The sequence below is a fragment of the Amblyraja radiata genome, chromosome 31 (assembly GCF_010909765.2).
Source record: "Amblyraja radiata isolate CabotCenter1 chromosome 31, sAmbRad1.1.pri, whole genome shotgun sequence".
In the NCBI taxonomy this organism is placed as follows: Eukaryota; Metazoa; Chordata; class Chondrichthyes; order Rajiformes; family Rajidae; genus Amblyraja; species Amblyraja radiata.
The window spans coordinates 19,969,142-19,993,584 of NC_045986.1; the positions used below are offsets into that span (position 1 = coordinate 19,969,142).

Genomic DNA, 24,443 nt, shown 5'->3' on the forward strand with positions numbered 1-24,443 from the left:
GAAAAATTGGAAAGACTGGGCTTGTATTCACTGGAATTTAGAAGGATGAGAGGATATCTTATAGAAACAGAAAATTATAAAAGGACTGGAAAAAGCTAGATGCAGGAAAAATGTTCCCAATGTTGGGGGAGTCAAGTACAAGGGGCCACAGTCTAAGAATAAAGGTGAAGCTATTTAAAACTGAGATGAGAAAAAAACATTTTCACCCAGTGAGTTGTGAATTTGTGGAATTCTCTGCCACAGAAGGCAGTAGAGGCCAATTCACTGGATGAATTTAAAAGATAGTTACAGGTATATGGAGCTCTTGGGGCTAGCTGAATCAGGGGATATGGGGAGAAGGCAGGCACGTGTTACTGATTGCGGTGCTGGCTCGAAGGGCCAAATGGCCTCCTCCTGCACCTATTTTCTATGTTTACATAAGTTTATTGACTGTAATGTTTTTGCAAACAAAATTTGCATTGTACCTGTACCACAGTACCTGTGCATACAACAATGATTTGGACTTGACTTGACTAGATTTGATTTGAACTCACATATATTTTCCCCATTAACCTAGGCTGAGGAAAAGATAAGATGCTGGATCCAGATGGCCAAACCCAGCCTGAATCCAAACACTTCCCTCCATTCCTGCCACTGGTAAGGCACAAAATTCCAAACCCTGCCGTGTTAGTAGCTGAGTTCTGAGGTAAATCAAAAGGCGTAGGAAGGAACTGCAGATGCTGGTTTAAACCGAAGATATACACAGAATGCTGGAGTAAATCAGAGGGACAGGCAGCATCTCTGGAGAGAAGGAATGGGTGATGTTTCGGGTTGAATCCCTTCTTCAGACTGAGGGAGTCTGTCTGAAGAAGGGTCTTGACCCCGAAACATCACCCACTCCTTCTCTCCAGAGATGCTGCCTGTCCCGCTGAGTTACTCCAGCATTTTGTGTCTAAATCAAAAGGTAATTGTTTCTCTGGAGATTGGCAGTTTGCAGACATTACCAGGCTTTTTAAAGAAAAAAATAAGTGAGTTACTTTTGTTTTCTAGCATTGAACAGCATGAAGTATTTTGTTTAAGCAGATTCTGTGTTTGTCAATGTGGGAGTAGTGTTGATTCTGAAAACAAAACATTTACTGATCCATTGATTTGAAAATCCATCCTGTAACCCCAAGAATCAGTGGTACACAAATTCAGATCTGTAAGCAATTTTAGACACAGCTACAGAAAGCACTCAGATTAACGTAGAAACAGTCGGAAAAGATTAACACTCACCTGATTTTACATTTATGCAATAATTCACTGGCAACCCAGTTTTCTTTGTTGTTTTTGATCCTCTTGTTTTATCTCTGTTGGAGTTGCCTCTATCTGTTTGATAGCTGGGATTTTTTCCTTTGCCTAAAAGTTATTTGCTAGTCACAAAGTGACTTCTCTTATGATCGATTCTCTTGCGCTCATCCCGATGCACTTACACCTATGTTTATCTCTGCTCCCTCTAGCTAAGCCTTGCAACTTAAACACATCCCATGGGATACAGTCAACATTTAGTGAGGCTACTCTTGAGGAGATGATGAGCAGTCAATTTTTCATTGTTCACATTAGCGCAATAAATATTTCAAATTTCCTTACGATCCCACACACCCCTTTGAACCATCTTTAATCGGACTTTATCTGGCTCTAATTGTTGCACTCTTTATCCTTTATCCTGTATCAGTGCACTGTGGATGGCTTGATTGTAATCATGTATAGCCTTTTCTTAGATTGGATAGCATGCAAACAAAAGCTTTTCACTGTACCTCAGTACACATGACAGTATTAAACTAATCTAACCTAACCTAAACAAAACTAAACTAAATCAGACTGAGTCCTGGATGATAGGAATGGAAGAGGTAAAAGGACATTTATTTTATGCTCTTTGGTTGAATGGGCAGATTCTGTGAAGAGGGGACTGGTTGGTGGCGATGAATGAAGGACTACAAAGTTGTTCAATATACAATATTCAATAGCACTTTATTATCACATGTACTAAGGTACAGTGAAATTATTTTTTTGCATACAATTCAGTAAATTATCACTAAGCACAACCACAATCCCAGTTAAGTACACAGTGTTTAGAAATAGTCCAGTGAGACTATAATAGAAGAGACACCAGGGTTTGTTGCCATTTTCAATGTTCAAGTGGCTTTAAATGCAGCTGGCCATAAAGGGCTGTTGTCTCAGTGGCATTGCTTGGCCAGTGGAAGCTGTAGATGTCCTCCACCGGGAGATCAGCTCGGTTAATGCGGAATGAGCGGAGGTGTTCAGCGAAATGATCGCCAAGCCTGTGCTTGGAAAGTACCTGGGCAGTGATTGAGGGGGTGGTTTGGGTGGGAGGGGATCGTTTCACTGAACACCTCCACTCAGTCCGTCTTAACCTACCTGATCTCCCAGTTGCTCAGCACTTTCACTCCCATTCCCAATCAGACCTTTCTGTCCTGGGCCTCCTCCATTGTCAGAGTGTGGCCCAGTGCAAATTGGAGGAACAGCACCTCATATTTCTCTAACTTCAAATAGCCCTTGCTTTCCCTCTCTCTCCATCCCCTCCCCCTTCCCGGTTCTCCCACCAGTCTTACCGTCTCCGACTACATTCTATCTCTGTCCCGCCCACACCCCTGACATCAGACTGAGGAAGGGTCTCAACTCGTAACGTCACCCTTTCCTTCTCACCAGAGATGCTGCTTGTCTCGCTGAGTTCCTCCAGAATTTAGTGACTGCAAAGTAACCAAGACAAAGTAACCAAGAATTAAATATCCCAGGCAACATTAATTATTGGAGGGAAAGGTAAAATAGAAAAAGGTGGATGAGTTTCCCTGAAAAAGGATGAGAAAGGAGAGAAAGAATCTTAAGCTCACAAAATCGAGAGATAGAATGGAGCAAAACTTAGAAGCAGCAAATGGTAGCAAACATTGGTCCTCTCTCACATTAAGCCTCTGCCCCCAAATCTTTCAATTCTCACCCTGTGAACATCTTGTGATAACCCAAGATACCTTTCCAACAATATTTTAGATAAAAAACATGCTCTGCCAGCAATCCAAACGTCCTAGCCAACACATCTTCTGCCTTGGACCAGAGTTAGCACAAACAGGGTCTACTGGGATGAGATTAAGTCCATAGCAAATGGAATTACAGGGAACACAAATATTAACTTCCTCTGCAACCTCAATAACCACTGAAGTTGGGATTTAATCATTGCCTTTTTAACTTGGCAGCCTTCAAACCTAGAAGTCCCAGCCGTGTCGAAAAGCATCAGGAATCTTTTTCAAAATTGTTCGCCTGTCTATGCTCATTATTTCTGGGACTTTACTCACAATGTCGTGAATGCCTGCAGAGGCTAAAGATTTCTAATTTCTTTAAAATCGTGCTCTCTAATGTCGTCTGCGTGCCAAAAGACACGGAGAAACAGCCCGAGCAGATGGTGGTATCATTCGTTGCCAATAAAAGGAATCTTTTATTGCGAATCGACCCATTAAAAGTCTGCAAACTTCAAAATGTTGGCAGGACATGGGCTAGTGTTCACAGCCTTGCTCTCATAGCAGGAGCAGGAGAGAAAGCTTTAGAATAATGTGCAGGAAGGAACTTCATATGCTGGTTTAAACCGAAGATATATACAAAATGCTGGAATAACTCAGCAGGACAGGCAGCATCTCTGGAGAGAAGGAATGGGTGTAGATTCGGGTCGAGACCCTTCTTCAAAGACTTATCGACAGATCTGCCGGCCATCACTTGCATGTGGCTAGAGCGATGCAAATCATGTTATTGTGGCCCTATCGCTTAGCTGGCAACAATTGTCCCCCAACATGGAGCATTGCCAACTGCTTTGAATGACTGCAGCTTGGCTTGCAAGCACTATATAAATGAAGGAACTGCAGATGAAATGTGTAGGGAAGAACTGCAGATGCTGGGTTTAAACCGAAGATTAACACAAAAAGCTGGAGTAACTCAGCGGGGTAGGCAGCATCTCTGGATAGAAGGAATGGGTGATGTTTCGGTTCGAGACCCTTCCTCAGAAGAGGCCACAATAGCATGATTTGCCTAGCTTGAACCCCATGTAAGTCATGGCCGGCAGATTGTGTCGACAAGTCTTTGGATTTTTTTAGGATTTCGTTTGAACGCATGATTGTGTCGACAAGTCATTTACGCGACAGGCCGGTGGCGCGCGAAGATTTCGTGCACAACGAAACCCTGGAGCGCTGCACGATACCGCGCGCAACTCCACACTCCACGCCACTCCATGCGCACGTCCTGCACTACCCACACGCTACCAGGTCGCGTAAATGCCGCGCAAATGACGGCCAAGTGGGACAGGCCCTTAACACAGAGGTTAAGGGAAGAAGTCTGAAGAAGGGTTTCGGCCAGAAACGTTGCCTATTTCCTTCGCTCCAAAGATGCTGCTGCACCCGCTGAGTTTCTCCGGCAGAGTCTACCTTAACTCTGTGGGTCAGGTAGCATCTCTGGAGAGAGGGAATGGGTGACCTTTCAGGTCGAGACCCTTCTTCAGACTGAATGTCACGGGAAAGGGAAACGGGAGATATAGACGATGATGCAGAGAGATAAAGAACAACGAATGAAAGATAGTAAATGATGATAAAGGAAACATCACATCACAGAGTTTTGTGGAAAAGCTGGAAAGTTTCCTAATGCCCCAGCTAACATTTATCTTTCAATCAGTATCAGTGATCCAGCTGACCTCGTAATTACCATTGTGTTTGTGGGAGTTTGCTGTGTATAAATTGTGCACGTTTCCTGAATTGTAACAAGCATCGGGCCTTCGAAAGTAACCAATCGATTATATATCACTTTCAGATGTGCTGGGGAAGAATAAAGAACTTACGCCGTGAATGGATCGATTGTAATCATGTCTTGTCTTTCTGCTGACTGTTCAGCACGCAACAAAAAAAGCTTTCCACTGTACCTCAGTACGCGTGACAATAAACTAAATGAAACTAGAGTGCTATATGGAAGCATGTTCCTCCCTCTTTTCGTCTTCTGTTTACTGATGTCAATAGGCAAAAACCGTGGTTAAAAAAACGCACCTCCAACCTCTCCCACAAAGGGTCACAGTCCTCCCGGCTGCAGAAACTTCCCTCATGCCATGGCACTGAGGAACAGCAGAGTAGACTTGATGGGCCGAATGGCCTAATTCTACTCCTATCACTTATCATCATTTTCCATTAAGCTTGGATGAATCAGCAAAGAGATGCCTTCATGATTGTGAATAAAATGCCCTTTGAATAACAAGTGACTGTGCCATTGAAATACATGCATTGCTGCATTAGTATTCAGCAGGTCCCCTCACTATCAGAGAGACTTAAGGGTCTGTTGACCTGTGTGTAAAGAGGCAGCAAGGGGAAATAAACCTGGAACATGTAAAATGATATTTTTTTTAGGATTCCATTTGAATGAATGATAATTACAATTCAGGCTGGAGAGATAAAGGCAAAATGACTGACTGACTGCAAAATTAGCCTGTCAACTGACCGTAGATTAGTTTGCCACATAACATATGATGCCTCCACAATTTCCTTTTCAATCATCTATTGAATTGCAAGTAATTAAAGTAAGGTGACAGCATGTGTGGAATAGGGAATAACATCGCTTCATAATAATTGTTCAGAAACCCAAATTACTTCTATTTGAAAAGAGGGACAATTATTATACTTTTGCAACATTGCCTCAGCCACTGAATACACTGATATTCAATTGTTCGCACTGCTTGGTTCACAAGCAACATTTTGTGTGCAACTTGTGCTGGTCAGCACATCCCGCTGTGTTACTGATGCTCAGATGTCAAAGCAAACAGATTGTAATCGATCCACCCAGCCCCCAGTGAGAAGCTTCTGTGTTCGCAAGCTTGGCATCTTGCCTCTCAGGCCGTGCCTGTGGATCCCTCGGGCCCAGAAGGGTAAACAAGCCTTCACACAGGTGGAGCAGCAACCAGGCCTCGGGGTGCACTGCCCAAGGCCCTGCACCCAACACTAGCCAGCAGGACCTTTCACAATGTGGTGCGGCACGGTGGCGCAGCAGTAGAGTTGCTGCCTTACAGCGCCAGAGACCCGGGTTCGATCCTGACTATGGGTGTTGTCTGTACGGAATTTGTACGTTCCACCCGTGACCTGCGCGGGGTTTCCCCGGGAAATTCCAGTCTCCTCCCGCAGTTCAAAGACGGACAGGTTTGTAGATTAATTGACTTGGTATGAATGTAAAATTGTCCTTAGTAGGCGTAGGATAGTGTTAGTGTACGGGGATTGCTGGTCGGCTCTGACTCGATGGGCCGAAGGGCCTGTTTCCACACTGTATCTCTAAACTAAACTGAACTGCAAAAACAAGGAACTGCAGATGCTGGTTTATACAAAAGCGCAGAAAGTGCTGGAGTGATTCTGCAGGTCAAGCAGTATCTCTGATTATACTCCTAGACTCTTCCCTTCCTCCACCAGTCTCTCCCCATTCCAGTTTCCCTGAACTCTGCGTCCCTTCTGTCTGTTCCCGTGCTTCATGTCTGTCTCCGGGCACCATGAGAAGATTTAGATTGAACATGGGTTGCTGGAGGTGGGAGCAGTTGTGTTCTCGAATTATGTTTGCAAAACACAGTTTTTCCAGACTAAGATTGAAGGATCTTTAGTTTAGTTTAGTTTAGTTTAGATATGCAACGCAGAAACATGACCTTCGGCCCACCGTGTCCGCACCGACCAACGATTCCCACACATTAACACAAGCCTGCACACACTTAGGAACAAATTACACTTATACCAAGTATACAAACCCAAGCTAAATAACCTACAAACCTGTATTGGAGTGTGGGAAGAAACCAAAGATCTCAGAGAAAACCCACACAGGTCACAGGGAGAACGTACAAACTCCTTACAGACAGCAGCCAATAGTCGGGATCGAACCTGGGTCCCTGGCATTGCAAGCACTGAAAGGCAGCAACTCTACCGCTGCGCCACCAGGCCACCCATTAAACTGAGTGATCGGAATCGAGGTACAGCTAAGCCACAAGCTGTCTCAATGACTTGGCTCAGTGACCCACTCGTGGTTTTTGTGCTTCCTTGTCTAATCCCACTGTCAGGCATTCTCCCCAGACAGCTGTGTACCCGACTGAGAGAAGCAAACTCTCTGATCAACCAGGCCTGATTGCACTGGTGGGTATGAAATCATTATCCCATGCTGCCACTGAGGAAGGCACATTTTTCACCAAGATCCTTGAGGCTGTTTTATGAGAATCATTTTCCCCTTCTCAATGTAGAGAGATATTTGTTGCCAGAAGGCGATTAATTTACATGAATATTTAATTTTTAATTATTCCAATAATTGATGGCAAATACAAAATCTAATCTAACAATTTCAGACATATTAGCTACACGGAATTTATATATTCAGTTAATTCCTCAGGTAAATTGCACTTTTTGTTTAATAGGGTTTCTGCGTGATTATTACCATAAATGTTGCAACAACTTAACATTTGTTTCTCTTTGTACTGACAATCTTTCTTCCTTTCTCCACTCAGTTCCTTTCCTGAGAGTGCTTATTTCCCACAGGGTGCTGGACTGAAAACCTACAACAAAAGAGGCTATTCAGTCCAATACATCTTTAATGACAGCTCAACTTAATGAAGTATTCAGGAGAGAGTTATGCCCCAGTCCCACTTAGGAAACCTGAACGGAAACCTCTGGAGACTTTGCGCCCCACCCAAGGTTTCCGTGCGGTTCCCGGAGGTTCCCAGAGGTTTTTGTCAGTCTCCCTACCTGCTTCCACTACCTGCAACCTCCGGGAACCACCTGCAACCTCCGGGAACCGCACAGAAACCTTGGGTGGGGCACAAAGTCTCCAGAGGTTTCCGTTCAGGTTTCCTAAGTGGGACAGGGGCTTTAGATATAGCTCTCAGGGCTAACAGAATCAAGGGACATGGTACTGATTTCGGATGGTCAGCCATGATCATATTGAATGGTGGTGCTGGCTCGAAGGGCCGAATGGCCTACTCCTACACCTTTTTTCTATGTTTCTATGTAATCCCACTTGCAACCTTCGATCTGATGCCTGACAGGTCGCAAATTTTCAAGGACACATCAAGGTATAGAAGTGTGAAAATGCACACCTCCAGATTCAGGGACAGTTTTGTGTGTTGGCTGCATCTATGCAATTGTGGTGAGGCTGTACGTCATTGGACTTGTGCATAATGACAATACACTTGACTCGACTTGTAATGAATGCCAACATACTATTTGTTTTCTTAACTATTTGCAACATCTGCAATTTTTGCTTTCAGGTAAAGATTTACAATGATACCTAGTTCCCTTTGTACATCACCATTTCTTAGTAATTTGCCTTCCTGAAATTTTTAGCAAGGTAGATAATTTTACGTTTATCCACTGACACTTGCTCCACATCCCCAGAGTGTGGGTCATCTTATCATCAATGATTATCATTTCCCTTCTCCTTCTCTCCGGACCTGATGTTCGCCAGCATTTTCAGAGAGTTTTTCTTGTCTTCATCTGTAAAGACAAAATGTTTGATTAGTTTCTCTGCTATTTTCTCAGTCCCCAGTATAATTTCTTCTATCTCAGCGTGCAAGCGAACCACTTTCCATTTTTACATAACCATAGAAGTTTTACCTTTTATGTTTCCCGCTTGATTACTCTTGTGCTTTACTTTCCACTTTTCTTATCTGTATCTTGTTCCTCTTTTGCTCAATTCTGAAATCAGTCCCAATTAACTTCTCCAAACAATCAATGCGAGGTAGATTCAACAATGGTCTCAGAGTGAGAGGTTTGTGAATTAGTCAGCTGAAATTAATTAAATAACTCGTTAGAGGATGCTTCAAAGTGATCATCAGCCCTAATTGGCATGTGTGGTTCAGCATCAGGAAGAGAAACCGCCAGTTATTGGGATACCTTATTCCTCCGGAGTAAATTAATAGAATAATCATGGAACTACAAAGGTGAACACATATATTAAATACTTCTTAAAATTATTATTAGGGATGTATAAATTAATTTGATATGATTACTTGGATGACAGCTAAAGCCTTTTGGTGACATGATGCTTCTATAAAAGCAGGTGGATTTAACAATTACTATTTACCCAGTTGCTGTGTTATGAATGCATCGACTGATCTTGCTTCTGGGTAGGGACAGTCAAATTAATAGGGGATTATTGCTCTTCATTGAAATCTGCCTCGGATCCTGATTTTATGAAACCAATGCTTAAAATAAGGGTTTAAGAAGGAACTGCAGATGCTGGAAAATCGAAGGTGTGGACATAAAATGCTGGAGTAATGCAGAGAGACAGGCAGCATCTCTGGATGGAAGGTGTGGGTGACGTTTTGGGTCGAGACCCTTCTTCAGACCGGAAATATCACCCATTGATTCTATCCAGAGATGCTGCCTGTCCCGCTGAGTTACTCCAGCATTTTGTGTCTATCTTCGGTGTAAACCAGCATCTGCAGTTCCTTCCTACACATGTTATCAAGAACAATTGCCTTTTCCATATATTAGCCAAGCTTTAAGCCTCTACTTGTTAGAAGACAGATTATTTGCTCAGTATTGGGCTGGATTCCCCTGATATATAGCCATTACTTCCATAGAGAACTTCCAGCTAATTACACTGTGCACATATATCCTCATGATAGAAAAGGATGGATTTTGGTCATAAGTCTATGCCAGTTTTCAGAGCAAGCCCATTCTCCACTAGTGTTCACTGTAACCTATTCTCCTCACACGAAAATCAACATCTCCCACATTTGTCCATATATCTCCAAATCTGTCCGATCTAGCTGTTTCTTAAATGTTGGGATCGTCCCTGCCTCAACTACCTCCTCTGGCAGCTTGTTCCACACATCCACCACACTTTATGTGAAAAAGTTACCCCTCAGATTCCTATTAAATCTTTCCCCCTTCACCTTAAACCTATGTCTTCTGGTTCTCGATTCCCCTACGGTGAGACGAACAGCCTGTATCATGCTGTGCTTCTCTATGACTTTATGAGGAACTGTGAATGATTTCCCCTTCGTGAACCTGAACGAACATTGTGCTCATCAGAGTGCAACACCAAGTCTTTCTTGCCAGCGGAGCTCAGGCCAAGGGTTGAATCTGTTTTGTATGGCTTGGTGCCAGACCAGACACTAGAGTAAATCATATTTTTAATTAATTCTGACATTTGTTCAGCATTCACATTCGAACTGAGTAACTTGAAGTTGACCAGGCAGCTTGGAAAAACCCTTCCAGTCTCTTCTGAAAATATTTGCAGGTTCAGTACTGTCAGTGTTCCGCATGGTGTTGATAAGCACACGTTGTGAACATAGGACTAGAGTGATGGTACACAAAATTGCTGGAGAAACTCAGTGGGTGCAGCAGCATCTATGGAGCGAAGGAAATAGGCGACGTTTCGGGCCGAAACCCTTCTTCGGACTAGAGTGATGTTGGGTTCGACTTCCTGGCTCCATGAGCAGTGACCCTCTGGAACACTTAGAACATAGAACAGCATCGTACAGAACAGGCCCTTCAGCCCACAATGTCTGTGCCATCCATGACTGGTTAGCACGCCACAAGAGCTTTTCACTGTACCTCGGTACACGTGACAATCAAGTAATCTCAAACTCACACTAAAATGTCTCATATCTGCCTGTACTTTGTTGATATCCCTGCAATCCTCACCAGTTTGTGTGTCTGTCTAAATGCCTCTTAAATGCTGCTGTCATATCTGCTTCCACCACCACACCTGCTAGCAGGTTCTAGGCAATTTCCACTATCTGCATAAAAAATCATGTCTTGAAAATCTCGTTTGAACTCTTGTGGATTTGAAATAAATCAACATTGATGAATGTCTCTGTAACCTTTCCTCTTTGTCTTTCATCAGAGTTATCTTTACCAGTTGGTTTGAACATCTCTCTCCCACGTATCTAACAGATAGTTGACCTGTTCCCTTTACCATCGTTACTTTTTTGCATATCTTTCATTCATTGTTCTATATCTCTCTACATCACTGTCTATATCATTGTTCTATATCTCTCTACATCACTGTCTATATCTCTTGTTTCCCTTTCCCGTGACTTTTAGTCTCAAGAAGGGTCTCGACCCAAAACGTCACCCATTGCTTCTCTCTAGAGATGCTGCCTGTCCAACTGAGTTCCTCCAGCTTTTTGTGTCTATCTTTGATTTAAACCAACATCTGCAGTTCATTCCCACACATTCAAACAAATAGATGCTGGGAATATTTGGGAATTAGATGTTCAGTCGATAAGAATAACAAGAGTTCTTCATAAGAAGTAACATGTTTTCCACATCCATCCGATCAGGATCCTTGAGTCTCTCACATGTCCATCTCCAGTGTACGCATTGCTAACTACCAGTTTAGTTTAGTTTATTGTCACATGTACCGAGGTACAGTGAAAAGCTTTTGTTGCGTGCACACCGATAACTAAGGGGGACCCGGCGGGGGAGGGGGGCGGGTGGGTCGAAACAAAGGGGGACCCACTGTAGTGAGGGGGGAGGTAGCGGGTCACCGACAATGAAGGGGGAATCTGGGGGAGTGGCTGCTGTCACGTGCGGCAACAGTCGGTAGATAGGACTGTTCGGCAAACTTTTGTAACTTTGTTGGAGCCAAAGCGTGGCGACACTTGTGTACTGCCTAAGTGTGGTCTGCTGTATGATTTTACCTGGTTGCATGTAAAATAAACCATGTCCCTGTATCTGGGTGCATGTGACAACAAAGTATCATTGAATCACTTCCTGTACCTCTGGCTGTCCAGGCAATCCCTTTGAAATGTATGGAGGCTGTCAGATCGTAAAAACAGAATGTTAATGAAGAAACTGCAGATGCTGGTTTAAACTGAAGATAGACACAAAATGCTGGAGTAACTCAGGCATCTCTGGAGAGAAGGAATGGGGGACGTTTCGGATCAAGATCCTTCTTCAGACTGACGTCAGGGGAATGGAGATCAAGGAACATGTAGAATTGATCATTGTTAGCTGGGAGAAGGTAACAACAAAGCAAACAGAGATAAAATGTAGTCGGAGACAGTAAGACTGCTCAGAGAACTGGAATGGGGGAGGGATGGAGAGAGAGGGAAAGCAATGGTGACTTGAAGTTAGAGAGATCAATGCTAATACCGCTGCGGTGTAAGCTGCCCAAGCAAAATATGAGATGCTGTTCTTCTAATTTGCGCTGGGCCTCACTCTGACAATGGAGGAGGCCCAGCACAGAAAGGTCAGTGTGAGAATGGGAAGGGGAGTTAAAGTGTCCAGCAACCGGGAGATCAGGTAGGTTAGGCGGACTTGCGGAGGTGTTTAGTGAAACGATCGCTTGGAAAGTACCTGGGGAGGGGGTGGTTTGGGTGGGAAGGGGCGAGTTGACAAAGGAGTTGCAGAGGGAACGGTCTCTGCGGAGGGCGGGAAGGGGTGGAGATGGGAAGATGTGGCTAGTGGTGGGATCCCGTTGGAGGTGGTGTAAATGTTGGAGGATTATGTGCTGTACGCGATGGCTGATGGGGTGGAAGGTGAAGACCAGGGGGGCTCTGTCCCTGTTACGACTGGGGGGAGGGGGAGCAAGAGCGGAGCTGCGGGATATTGAGGAGAGCCTAGTGAGGGACTTGTCTATGATGGAAGTTGTTAACAAAATGAAATGAAATTTCAGAAATTATTCAAGTTCCCTTTTGAGGAACATGGTGCGAAATATCATTACCGGCATTCTATAGTTATTCAACCAATTAGTTTGGCTGGTAGTGTGAGCAATATTGGAACATTTGACATGGTAGTCTATCACAAAATACATGCCAGGAATAATTGATTTAACTGCCCTTCAGGCTATCATTACCAGTTCCATAAGCAACAGTCTCAACAATAAACAACAGATTGCCAGCTATAGAGATATTGCACAAATGTCAGCCTTGTATAAAGGAAGACTGTCTATCAGCAGGTGTCTCTCTGGTTTGTAAGCACCCTTCGGTATTTCATGGCTATGAATCCAGTGTTTCATGTTCCAGCAGCATAAATTAGGCAGATGTTCTTGTCACATCCCTTTGACTGCTGATTCATGAGTGAGTGGGTTTTTTTGGCGATTTTTTTTGAAACTCAGAATTTTATCAGCCCTATTTTTCCAAAGAGCTTGTGAGACTGTTGGGTCTTCAGCATTTGAATATTCCTTGGGCAGGGGGCACTGTGGAAATTTACACTATGACCTCGGGCAGCACGTTGGCACAGCGGTAGAATTGCTGCGCCTGAGACCTGGGTTCGATCCCGACTACGGGTGCTGTCTGTACGGACTTTGTACATTCTCCCCGTGACGCTCGTGGGTTTTCTCTGAGATCTTCCGTTTCCACCCACACTCCAAAGACGTACAGGTTTGTAGATCAATTGGCTTGGTATGAGTGTAAATTGTCCCGAGCGTGTGTAGGGTAGTGTTAATGTGCAGGGATCTCTGGTAGGTGTGGGCCGAAGGGCTTGTTTCCGCTCTGTATCTCTGAACTAAACTAAAACTAAACCTTGGTTGCCGTTATTCCCTTTATCGTGTACCTGTCCACTGTGGATGGCTCGATTGTAATTGTCTAAAGTCTTTCTGCTGACTGGTTTGCATGTTTCTTGCAACACGTGACAATAAATCAAACTAAACATTCCCAGACACTTCGGTGACACCTTCCTCTATGGATCTTGGGTACCTTCCCTTGAAAACTGGGCTCCTTATATCAAGGAGCTATGACAGGAGTATCAGCCAACTGGACCACAGTGAGGACCATCAATCATTTTCAAGAAAATAGAGAAAGGAAGTTTGCCCCGTAAACTCGAGGACAGAAAGGGATGCTAACCTCCAGGTAAAATATAATCCAAAATTTCCAATCGAACTTGATGGGCCAAAGAGTCTGTTTCTGTGCTCTAGAACTCAATGACGTTTTGCCCTGCCGTCTTTGTCCTATTACTCTTCCTAATGTCAAAAGATCATAAGTGATAGGAGCAAAAATAGGCCATTCAGCACATTGAGTCTACTTGGCCATTCAATCATGGCTGATCTACTTTTCCATCCTAACCCCATTCTCCTGCCTTCTCCCCATAACCCCTGACACACGTACTGATGCGCATGCTCCCAGTGTAATTGCCGGCTGTCCTGTACGGTGAATCCACCACAACCCCAATCCTCCTCCATCTAAAGTCCGCTCGCTCCCGGTCTGTTGGTTACCAGGCACTTCATCAATTATCCATCATTCTAAGCCTTCCTCCCAGCCCGGGATGCGATAATATCCAGTTGTAATCCCTACACCTCCCTCGTAAACCAGTTGCAGGAGTTCACAAAGGTTGTCTTCTCTTGTCAAGTAAAGATAACAATACATCACTGCCCCCATCACCATCCCTGACATGTGCTAACTCAGCACAGACTTTAAAATGTATGCACTCACCATAGTTCAGGGATTCAGCATGTAGGATGAAGAGATATTATCAGTGAGTAATGATTTGAGTTTTACCATTTAAATGAAAAATACACGTTTGATATTGGCAATTATGAACGTTAAGGTATCCCTCTGGATGCCTCCTTGGGCTTGGTTAGATGATAGCTGTTGACTTTTGGATCCTCAATTCCAGTTGATGTTAGCTCAATGCAGTTCTCTCATCCGCTCACTGGAAGTGCCACGTGTGAAACGATTAGAGTTTCATCAGAGCCCCTGCTCATTAAACAGTCTGTTATTCACGTCTAGCTTGAACCCTCAGCAATTCGTCCCATATTCAGTCAAATATTATCGTCCTAAAATCCAAATAACAGCAGCAAAATTCCTGGGGATTGGTCACACAGGAGGGAAAAAAACACCATCAGCGAAGCACAGCGGCGCAGCGGCAGAGTGGCTGCCTCACAGTGCCAGCGACCCAGGTTCAATCCTGACTATGGGTGTTGTCTGTACAGAGTTGCATGTTCTCCATGTGACCGCGTGGGATTTCTCCAGGCGCTCTGGTTTGTAGGTCAATTGGCTTCAGAAATATTGTAAAATTGTAAATTGCCCCCAGTGTGCGTAGGATAGTGCTAGTGTACGGGGTGATCGCTTGTCGGCGCGGACTCGGTGGGCTGAAGGGCCTGTTTCCACACTGTATCGCTGAAGTCTGATATAAAGCACAGACAGGGTCCAGAATAAAGAACGGGGTGTAGTCTGAAGTGTTTCCTTGTTTCTGCATTGCTCCCAATTTTATGCCGATCCCTTCATGTGTCTTCAAACCAGCAGACTTGAACATTGAAAACAAGGCAGAGACAGTGTCAGAATGAATTACATTAATTTCAGTCAAGTTTTCTTGATTATACAGTACGTCAGGGGAGAGGTTAGACTGGAGAAGATCTTACATAAAGCTATGTCATGCTCCTCCTCAGTTATCACAGTTCCCATTAAAATTAACTGAAAATCATAAAATAAACATTTAGGGCATAATTTGTTTTTTTCCAGTGGGAAATGTGTTTTCTGCCTATATGTGTTGGAAAGTCAGACGTATGCCAACTGTGATTTTCCACCATGCCTGGATAATCAGCTGAATAGTTCTCTTATATTCCCTTACGGAAGAGAGAGTTAGTCCATTCCCATTCAGTGGATTTTAAATGGAACCTTATAGCGCCAAGCAGATGAATCTTACTTTCAGAGAACCTTTGTTGGCAAAGGTGTGGTCTAGCTCTGAATTAAGGGTGGCACAGAGGTGCAGTGGTTGAGCTGCTGCCTTACAGCACCGGAGACCCGGGTTCGACCATGACTACGGGTGCTGTCTGTGCGGAGTTTGTACGTTCTCCCTGTGACCGTGAGGGTTTTCTCCAGGTGCTCAGGTATCTTCCCACATTCCAAAGACGTGGAAGCCTGTTGGTTAATTGGCATCTGTAAATTGTCCCTAGTGTGTAGGGTAGAACTAGTGTACGGGTGATCATCATTCGGCATGGTCTCGATGGGCTGAAGGGCCTGTTTCCATGCTATATCACTAACCTAAACTACTGTATATTACTAATTTATATGGTAGACAAAAATGCTGGAGAAACTCAGCGGGTGAGGCAGCATCTATGGATTGAAGGAAATAGGCAACGTTTTGGGTCGAAACCCTTCTTCAGACTGGTGAGGGTGGGGGAAGAAGAAAGGAAGAGGTGGAGCCAATGGGCTGAGGGAGAGCTGGGAAGGGGAGGAGAAAGTAGGGACTACCTGAAATTAGAGAAGTCAATATTCATACCGCTGGGGTGCAAACTGCCCAAGCGAAATATGAGGTGCTGCTCCTCCAATTTACGGTGGTCCTCACTCTGGCCATGGAGGAGGCCCAGGATAGAAAGGTCGGATTCGGAATGGGAGGGGGAGTTGAAGTGCTGAGCCACTGGGAGATCAGGTTGGTTATGGCGAACTGAGCGGAGGTGTTCGGCTAAGCAATCGCCAAGCCTATGCTTGGATTCACCGATGTAGAGCAGCTGACATCAAGAGCAGCGGATGCAATAAATGAGGTTGGAGGAGGTGCAGGTGAACCTCTGTCGCACCTGAAAAGACTGCTTGGGTCCTTGAATGGAGTCAAGGGGGGATGTAAAGCGACAAGTGTAGCATTTCTTGCGGTTGCAAGGGAAAGTGCCCGGAGAGGGGGTGGTATGGGTGGGAAGGGACAAATTGACCAGGGTTTTATATACTTGCTTCAGCAAAACATGCAGTCATGGAAACAGTTCCATGAGGTCTGTAGTATAGGATAGAATCAGTGTATGGGTGATCGCTGAGCGGCACGGACTCAGTGGGCCGAAGAGCCTGTATCTCTAAACTAAACTGAGTTTATAAGGTACTGAAAATATTATTTTTCTGGAATCAAAAGGTGTTACTATGTATTGGAATCAAAGAACTGCTGGAAAGGGTAAATTCTAAATTGCTTAGCGCACAGTTGAATATTTTCACATAACATCATTTGAGAAGAAACAGTCTTGAAAGAAAAAATAGCCTTGTGTGGGTGAGGAAGTTAATTGTTCCATGAACTGCACACAAAATATTCCGAACATATGCTGAATTAAGTTTTTTATGTGACTCATTAATTTTCACTTCAGCATTAAAAAAAAAGGCAAGCAAGGAATATTAACAAATTTATTTCACCTGGAGTGCAAAGCAAAATATATTAATTTGGAAAATAAGAGAAGTATTTTTAAGTTAAATATTGGCATTAACACCACTGAAGCACGCTGAACCTCCCTAGTTTCTTTAATAGAATTCTAATATGGAAACAACAGGAGAACATTAAGCAGAGTTTATGGACAATTTAACTGGGCAAAATTGGAGTCATTTTTAATTTTCATATGGATTACAGACACGAGAATTAAGTGATGGGGGAACGTTCCTGACACGTTCTGATTTCCCTGTAAATGGAGCAGGACAGTTCTGAAGCTGATGGAGTTTGTGCAATTCCTACGCCTCTTGAGAGGGGTTCGATTCTGTAGAGGGTTGAGCTATTCCCACTTGCATTTGTTAACAGACATTTCCCTGATAACAATGACCATTTGCATTTACCCAGCACTTTTTTTCTGGAATATCATCAAACAATATTTGGCCCCAATTTTGCCCAGTTAAATTGTCCATAAACTCTGCTTGGTGTCCTCCTGTTGCTTCCATATTATAATTCTATTCAAGAAGGTTTTGACACTGAATGCCACAAAAGGTGAATATTACCGCAAAGAAACTTTAAACATAATTAGACAATCCCCCTTTGGAGACCAGTCTGAAGAAGGGTTCTGACCCGAAACGTCAGCCATGCTTTTTCTCCAGTGATGCTACTTGACCCACTGAGTTACTCCAGCATTTTGTGCCTTTGACCTTGTTTGCCAACTTTGACTTTATTAATGAAAAGCTGTCAGTATTGTCCTTCACTGGCATTTTATTCGATAAATATTTATCTTTTCGTGAAAGTGTTCCAATTGATTTCTCCTCTTTGGGCACCTGATTTATAACTGGTGTTCCCACATTGACTGATATGCTTGATTTACTTTGTCAATTTTCCATTAGACCTGAAAACTTTAGTTAGGTCACTTCAAAACGTTCTCACAGAAATAGGCAATTCTGCTACGAGACAGGCAAAGCTGTTTGCAGACAAGTTACCGAACGCTAAAATTGTCCCCAAGTGAGACTGAGGAACAATCCAATCTCTATAGTGGAAGAATGATTTTTAAAAATCATCCGGGTTTCCAGAGACTATCTTTAGACTATTTCTCCATTTAATGACCCTTCAGGCACCCTTGAGATACCAGCCTGGAAAACGTAAATGTTCACCTCTATCTCAACAACAAACCATTTTGTATCTGTTATAGACACAAAATACTGGAGTAACTCAGTGGTACAGGCAGCATCTCTAGAGAGAAGGAATAGGTGACATTTCAGGTCGGAATGCTTCTTCAGTCTGAGTCTTTGGGTCTGAATTAAAGTTCCAAACCGAAACGTCGCTTACATCCTTTTCTCCAGAGATGCTGCCTCACCGGCTGAGTTACTCTAGCTTTTTATGCCTCTCTTCGGTGTAAACCAGGATCTGCAGTTGGTTGATGGATTAATCAAAGCCAGGAAATCCCTGCGCTCCCTTTGGAAAAGCAACCAAGGGATTTTTCTTTCTGAAAATGGTACTGAAGTGTCAGCTGGATTATGGTGATCAAGCCTCTGAAATAGGACTTGAACTCATGATCCCCTGACTTAAAGCTGAGAGTTTCACCACTCACCCATAGCTACCATTCGGGTGTTGTAAGGATTTGTAACACTCTAGTAGAAACATAGGTAAGTGCAGAATCCATTTTTAAAGGAAAAGTGGAAAACATATTTGCGTAAGAAATATTGAAGTGTATGGGAATGGGCCAACAATGGATCAGTGGCACATGACTGACATTACTGTCTTAGCTACGATACGATAGAAATGTATTTATCCCAGGAGGGAACTAGATCTGTCAACAGTCATCAAACACAAAATACTGTACATGAAACATGAAATTAAAGTAACAAGTGGAAAGGTTTGGGGATGTGCAAAGATTGTGGAGGCGTGGGGGGGGAGGGGAGTCAATCTACCCCACGACTGAAGGGGGAGAAGTTGTACAGTTTGATAGCCGCAGGGAAGAAGGATCTCCTGTGGCGTTCTGTCCTGCATCTTGGTGGAACCAGTCTGTTGCCTAAGGTGCTCCTCAGGTTGACCAGTGTGTCATGGAGGGGGTGAGCTTTATTGTCCAGGATGCTCCGCAGTTACTTCTGATACCTCTGTTTGTACAACACGGTGATCATTTCATAGTGTTTCACAAATGCATTGATTCATATGTTCAAGTAAATTCCTGACAAGCCTTATTTTAACGACATCGTTAAATGATTTATTTAGCATTTTAGACCATTAAAGAGAAATGAATGTTATTGAAGCTGATCAACTTGTGCTGTCAAGGGGAATTAAAATCTTCTTTCTGGCCTCTGCATTACTGCGTCCTTATCAATAAAATCTAATCTGTGGACCAAAATAAATAGTATTTCCATCCCTTTCTTTTAGCCAAACATCACTATTACTCACTTGAATGGCTCTTTCACAAACAATGTGTTTCAGTCACTGTGTTCGTCAACAAGCCCGGTCTTAATCATCAAACTGTGACAAAGACTTATCGACAGATCTGCCGGCAATCACTTACATGGGGTTGGAGCCAGGCAAATCATGTTATTGTGGCTCTGTCGCTGAACTGGCAACAATTGTCCTCCAATCTGGAGCATTGCCAGCTGCTGTGAATGACTGAAGCTGGGCAGGCAAGCATTATATAAATTAACGCGTAGGAAGGAACTGTAGCTGAAATGTGTAGGAAGGAACTGCAGATGCTGGGTTTAAACCGAAGATAGACACAAAACGCTGGAGAAACTCAGCGGGACAGGCAGCATCTCTGGAGAGAAGGAATAGGTGGCGTTTCAGATTGAAGAAGGGTCTCGACCCGAAACGTCAACCATTCTTTCTCTCTAGGGATGCTGCCTGTCCCTCTAAGGAACTGCAGATGCTGGTTTAAACCGAAGATAGACACAAAATGCTGGAGAATGTCTGAAGCAGGGTCTTGACACAAAACGCCACCCATTCCTTCTATCCAGAGATGCTGCTTGTCTCACTATATATATAAACCAGTGTCTCTGCAGGTGTAGTCATTCCTTTGGAAGCAAAAATAATTTTGTGGCCAATGCATCTCTGTTTGCAAGCTTGAGGGGTTATTGATTCACAACAGTAACTTGAACTAAAGTAGTCCAAGGTGCTACACAAGGATGTATTCCGGTCGTCATGCTACTGAGATAGTATTCAGACACCTGGACAAATAATCCAGAAATAAAGTCAAATATCATTGCAACAGCTGGATAATATGAATGGTGAAATACCTGGAATGGAATGCGAGCATTATTAAAGTCTTCACATTGCATTGAGGCATAGAAAATATATACATAAAGAGGTGGAGTGTAATCTTCCCAATTGCACAGTTACAATTTACAGATTGAGTCTCTAAGTACTTGGTGCAAGTTGTAATATTGTACGAGAAGAAGGCATGCTATGTGACTCTACCGTCCAGCATGATAGCTGTAGTGGAGAAATGGAGACATGGAGCAAGTAGCATGTCGACTGTTTCAATGTTAAACATTACTTCAATCTGCCAGGCAACGGCCTTGCCTGAGATGTCCACATTCCATGAATGAACAAAAGAAAAAAAGCATTATCAACAAACAATTGACACTGTATCATGAGGCAAATGTCAAAACAGGTGAGGAGGTAGGATCCTAATACTTAAAACTAATATTTTAACGGGATGAGAGGAGCAATTCTAAGAATTGGGCAGCGGAAGCCATATCTGCTATTACTAGAACAGTGGCAAGATGGCACAACGGTGGATTTTATGACAATAAAACACTCTTGACTCTTGACTCTTGCTGCATTACAGCGCCAGAGAACCGGGTTCGATCCTGACCACGGGTGCTGTCTGTACGGAGTTAGTACGCTATCCCCGTGACTGCGTGGGTTTTTTACAGGATCCCCGGTTTCCTTGCACACTTCAAAGACGTACAGGTTTGTAGGTTAATTGGCTTTGGTAAAATTGTAAATTCTCCCTAGTGTGTGTCAGATAGTGTGGGTGTGCAGGGATCGCTGGTCGGCACGGACTCGATGGGGCTGTGGTGCTTGTTTCCCAGCTGTATCTCTAAACTAAATTTAATTAAACGAAACTTTTTAATTAAACTCGAACAATTAAAACCTGGCTTTCTCAAGAGAGCAGAATTGGAGAAGTGCTGAGAACAGGGTTGCTGTTGGCGGATACAGATTTGAGAAGTTGTGAGGCCATTGAAAAAAAATCTCCTGCTCTCATTTGGAACAACATTTGCAGGATTAATACTAAAGTGTTAGTAAATCAATTTCATAATCAAAGTATTACCAGGCAATGAGATGATGCAAATGATGAAAGGCAATTGGGTTTTAAATGAGCTCCATGTTGATGGAAGGGAATACATGAATTTATGAATATGAATACGAGGGTTATGAGTGCCGTTCAGTAGTTCTGTTTAGATTTAATAAAGGCTCAGATGAGGGGTTCATTGACAGATGGAGTAAGCCAGGGCTGGATCTAGGGATTTTATACCTGACAGAGCGGAGATGTTTAATTTTAGTTTAGTTTAGAGAGACAGCATGGAAACAGGCCCTTCAGCCCACCAAGTCCACGCTGACCCGTTCTGTGTTATTCCATTTTCTCATACACCCCCCAAACACTAGGGGTAATTTACAGAGGACAATTAACCTACAAACCCGCACGTCTTTGCGGTCACAGTAAGAATGTGCAAACTCCACAAAAAACAACATCCGGGGTCAGGATCGAACCCGGGTCTCTGGCGCTGGGAGGCAGCAGCTCTACCCGCTGCTCCACTGTGTTTAGAAACGCAGGAGCAGACAGGTCACCTCAAGATTGCAGTCAGTCCGCTTTACATTCAGCCAATGATCAAGGAAAGGAGTGATCAATGGTGAGGAGTCTCATTTCTTTGGGAATTGCCTGAGATCATTTGGGATTGGGTGCATTTCCCCTGCAATCAAAGGGAACTGTAGGTGCTGGTTTATATCAAAGATAGACACAAAATGCTGAAGGAACTCAGGGGATCAGACAGCATCTCTGGAGAAAATGGATAGTTGACATTTTGGGTCGAGATCCTGCTTCCGTCCAAAGATCTGTCCCGACCCAAAGTATCACCTATCCATTTTCTCCAGAGGTGCTGCCTGACTTGCTGAGTTACTCCAGCATTTTCTTTTTGCCTATCTAAGATTTAGAGGGATAAGCGCCAAATGCGGGCAGGTGGGACCAGTGTAGATCGGGCACCTTGGTCGGCATAGGAAGGTAAAATGTGTCGAAGAGCCTATTTCCATGTTGTATGACTCAGTGACTCCATGACAAAAGCTTCCTATATCTATTCTTGGATTTATTCACTGGTTTGTGGTGAATTAATTTTCCTCGGCGAGGGCAGAAATAAGGGATCCCTCAATCGACAGGATGATGAGGCTCGATTGTCTAACCAGTAATATGTGCATTACTAGAAATGCCATTAGTTTATCTGTGATGAGGCTTACTCATGTCATAAGTGATAGGAGCAGAATTAGGCCATTTGGCCCATCATGTCTACTCTACCATTCAATTATGGTTGATTTATCTCTCCTAACCCCATTCTCCTGCCTTCTACCCATAACTCCTGACACCCATACTAATCAAGAATCTATCTATTTCTGCCTTAAAAATATCCATTAACTTGGCTTCCATAGCCTTCTGTGGCAAAGAATTCCATAGATTCACCACCCTCCGACAAAAGAAATTCCTGCTCATCTCCTTCCTGAAGGAATGTCCTTTAATTCTGAGGCTATTACCTCTAGTTTAGACTCTCCCACTAGTGGAAGCAACCTCTCCACAACCACTCTATCCAAGCCTTTTACTCGTAGTTAAGCAGCCTGCTCGCTCTCAATATCAAGACGTGCAAGTTTGTAGGTTAATTGGCTTGGTAAATTAACCTACTCTCCGATCCAACTCACTATGCCTACGGTTCATACCATCTGCAGGCACACAGTGCAATTTGTCAACATTCTTGAACATCGCTTACCAAAGAGGCGACCATCACTCAAAACGGTAGGTACACAAAAATGCTGGAGAAACTCGGCCCGAAACGTTGCCTATTTCCTTCGTTCCATAGATGCTGCTGCACCCGCTGAGTTTCTCCAGCATTTTTGTGTACCTTCGATTTTCCAGCATCTGCAGTTCCTTCTTAAACTCAAAGCGGTAGGGTTGCACGCACAATGAAACGCCACCATTTCCAGTTACTCGTCACGTCGCCTTGGAAACACATCACCTGTATTCAGGTTCGAACCCGGGATCAGAATCGTGGAACACTGACCTCAATAGCCATAGAGTCATTCAGCGTGGTAACAGGCCATTCGGCCCAACACATTAATGCTGACCACCAGACACCCATCCATATTAATACACTATTCCAGCAGTTGGTCTGTAAACGTCTAGGCCTCGGTGCTCATCCATACACTTCTTAAATGCAGGCAGTGAATCTGTTTCCACCCCTCTCTCTGGCAGTGTGTATCAGGTACTCACCTCTCTGGCTGAAATTTTTTTCCCCCCAAATCCCCTCTAAATCTGTATTTATGTACAGAATTATCTAATTTGTTTGGATTCAAGATTCAAGATTCAAGAGAGTTTATTGTCATGTGTCCCAGATTGGACATTGAAATTCCTGCTTTGCTTCAGCACAACAGAATATATTAGGCATGAAAACAGAACAGATCAGTGTGTCCATATATCATTATATAAATATATACACAGCTTTTCACTCAGCCTCCGTACTCATGACACTTACATCAAAATCTACACCTAAAATCTCTTGTCCCCTTCCACTAGATCAATGTCTTCTAGTTTTATCATCCTCTTTTATGCGGAAACGTTTCCTGCAGTTTACCGTATCAATGCCCTGCAGAAGTGTGTCTTCTCACATGGACTCCAGAGTTTCTCGAAAGATTACTTTCTTTAAAGCCCTGAAATACGTTTTCATGTGCAGAATTTGCCGTGTTACCTGTTGCGAGTTTCCAACATTGTCGGCTTTTGCATAGAACATAGAACATAGAACAGTACAGCACAAGACCAGCCCCTCCAGCCCACAATGTCTGTACCGAACATAATGGCAAGACAATGACCTATCTACCTACGCATAACCCATTTCCCTCCGTTCCCTGCATATCCATATGCCTATCCAAATGTTTCTTGAATGCGACTAATCTCCTTTAACCACCCCCTTGGCAGCACAATCCAGGCACTTCCACTCTCTTCCCGCACATTAACCCTACACGCACTATGGACAATGTTTTACATTTAACAAGCCAATTAACCTACAAACTTGCACGTCTTTGGAGTGTGGGAGGAAACCGAAGATCTCGGAGAAAACACAAGAAGGCACGGGGAGAACG

The 24,443-nt window shown here is 43.6% G+C and overlaps 1 long non-coding RNA gene across 1 annotated transcript; it reads right to left on the reverse strand.

Moving 5' to 3' along the window:
• Window positions 1-606: 606 nt before the first annotated feature.
• On the reverse strand, window positions 607-24,443 carry LOC116990389. The gene is made up of 3 exons (XR_004416534.1): window positions 24,313-24,443; window positions 4,274-4,276; window positions 607-619 (listed from the first exon to the last, which is right to left on the reverse strand). It is a non-coding gene; the product is annotated as an uncharacterized LOC116990389 (long non-coding RNA).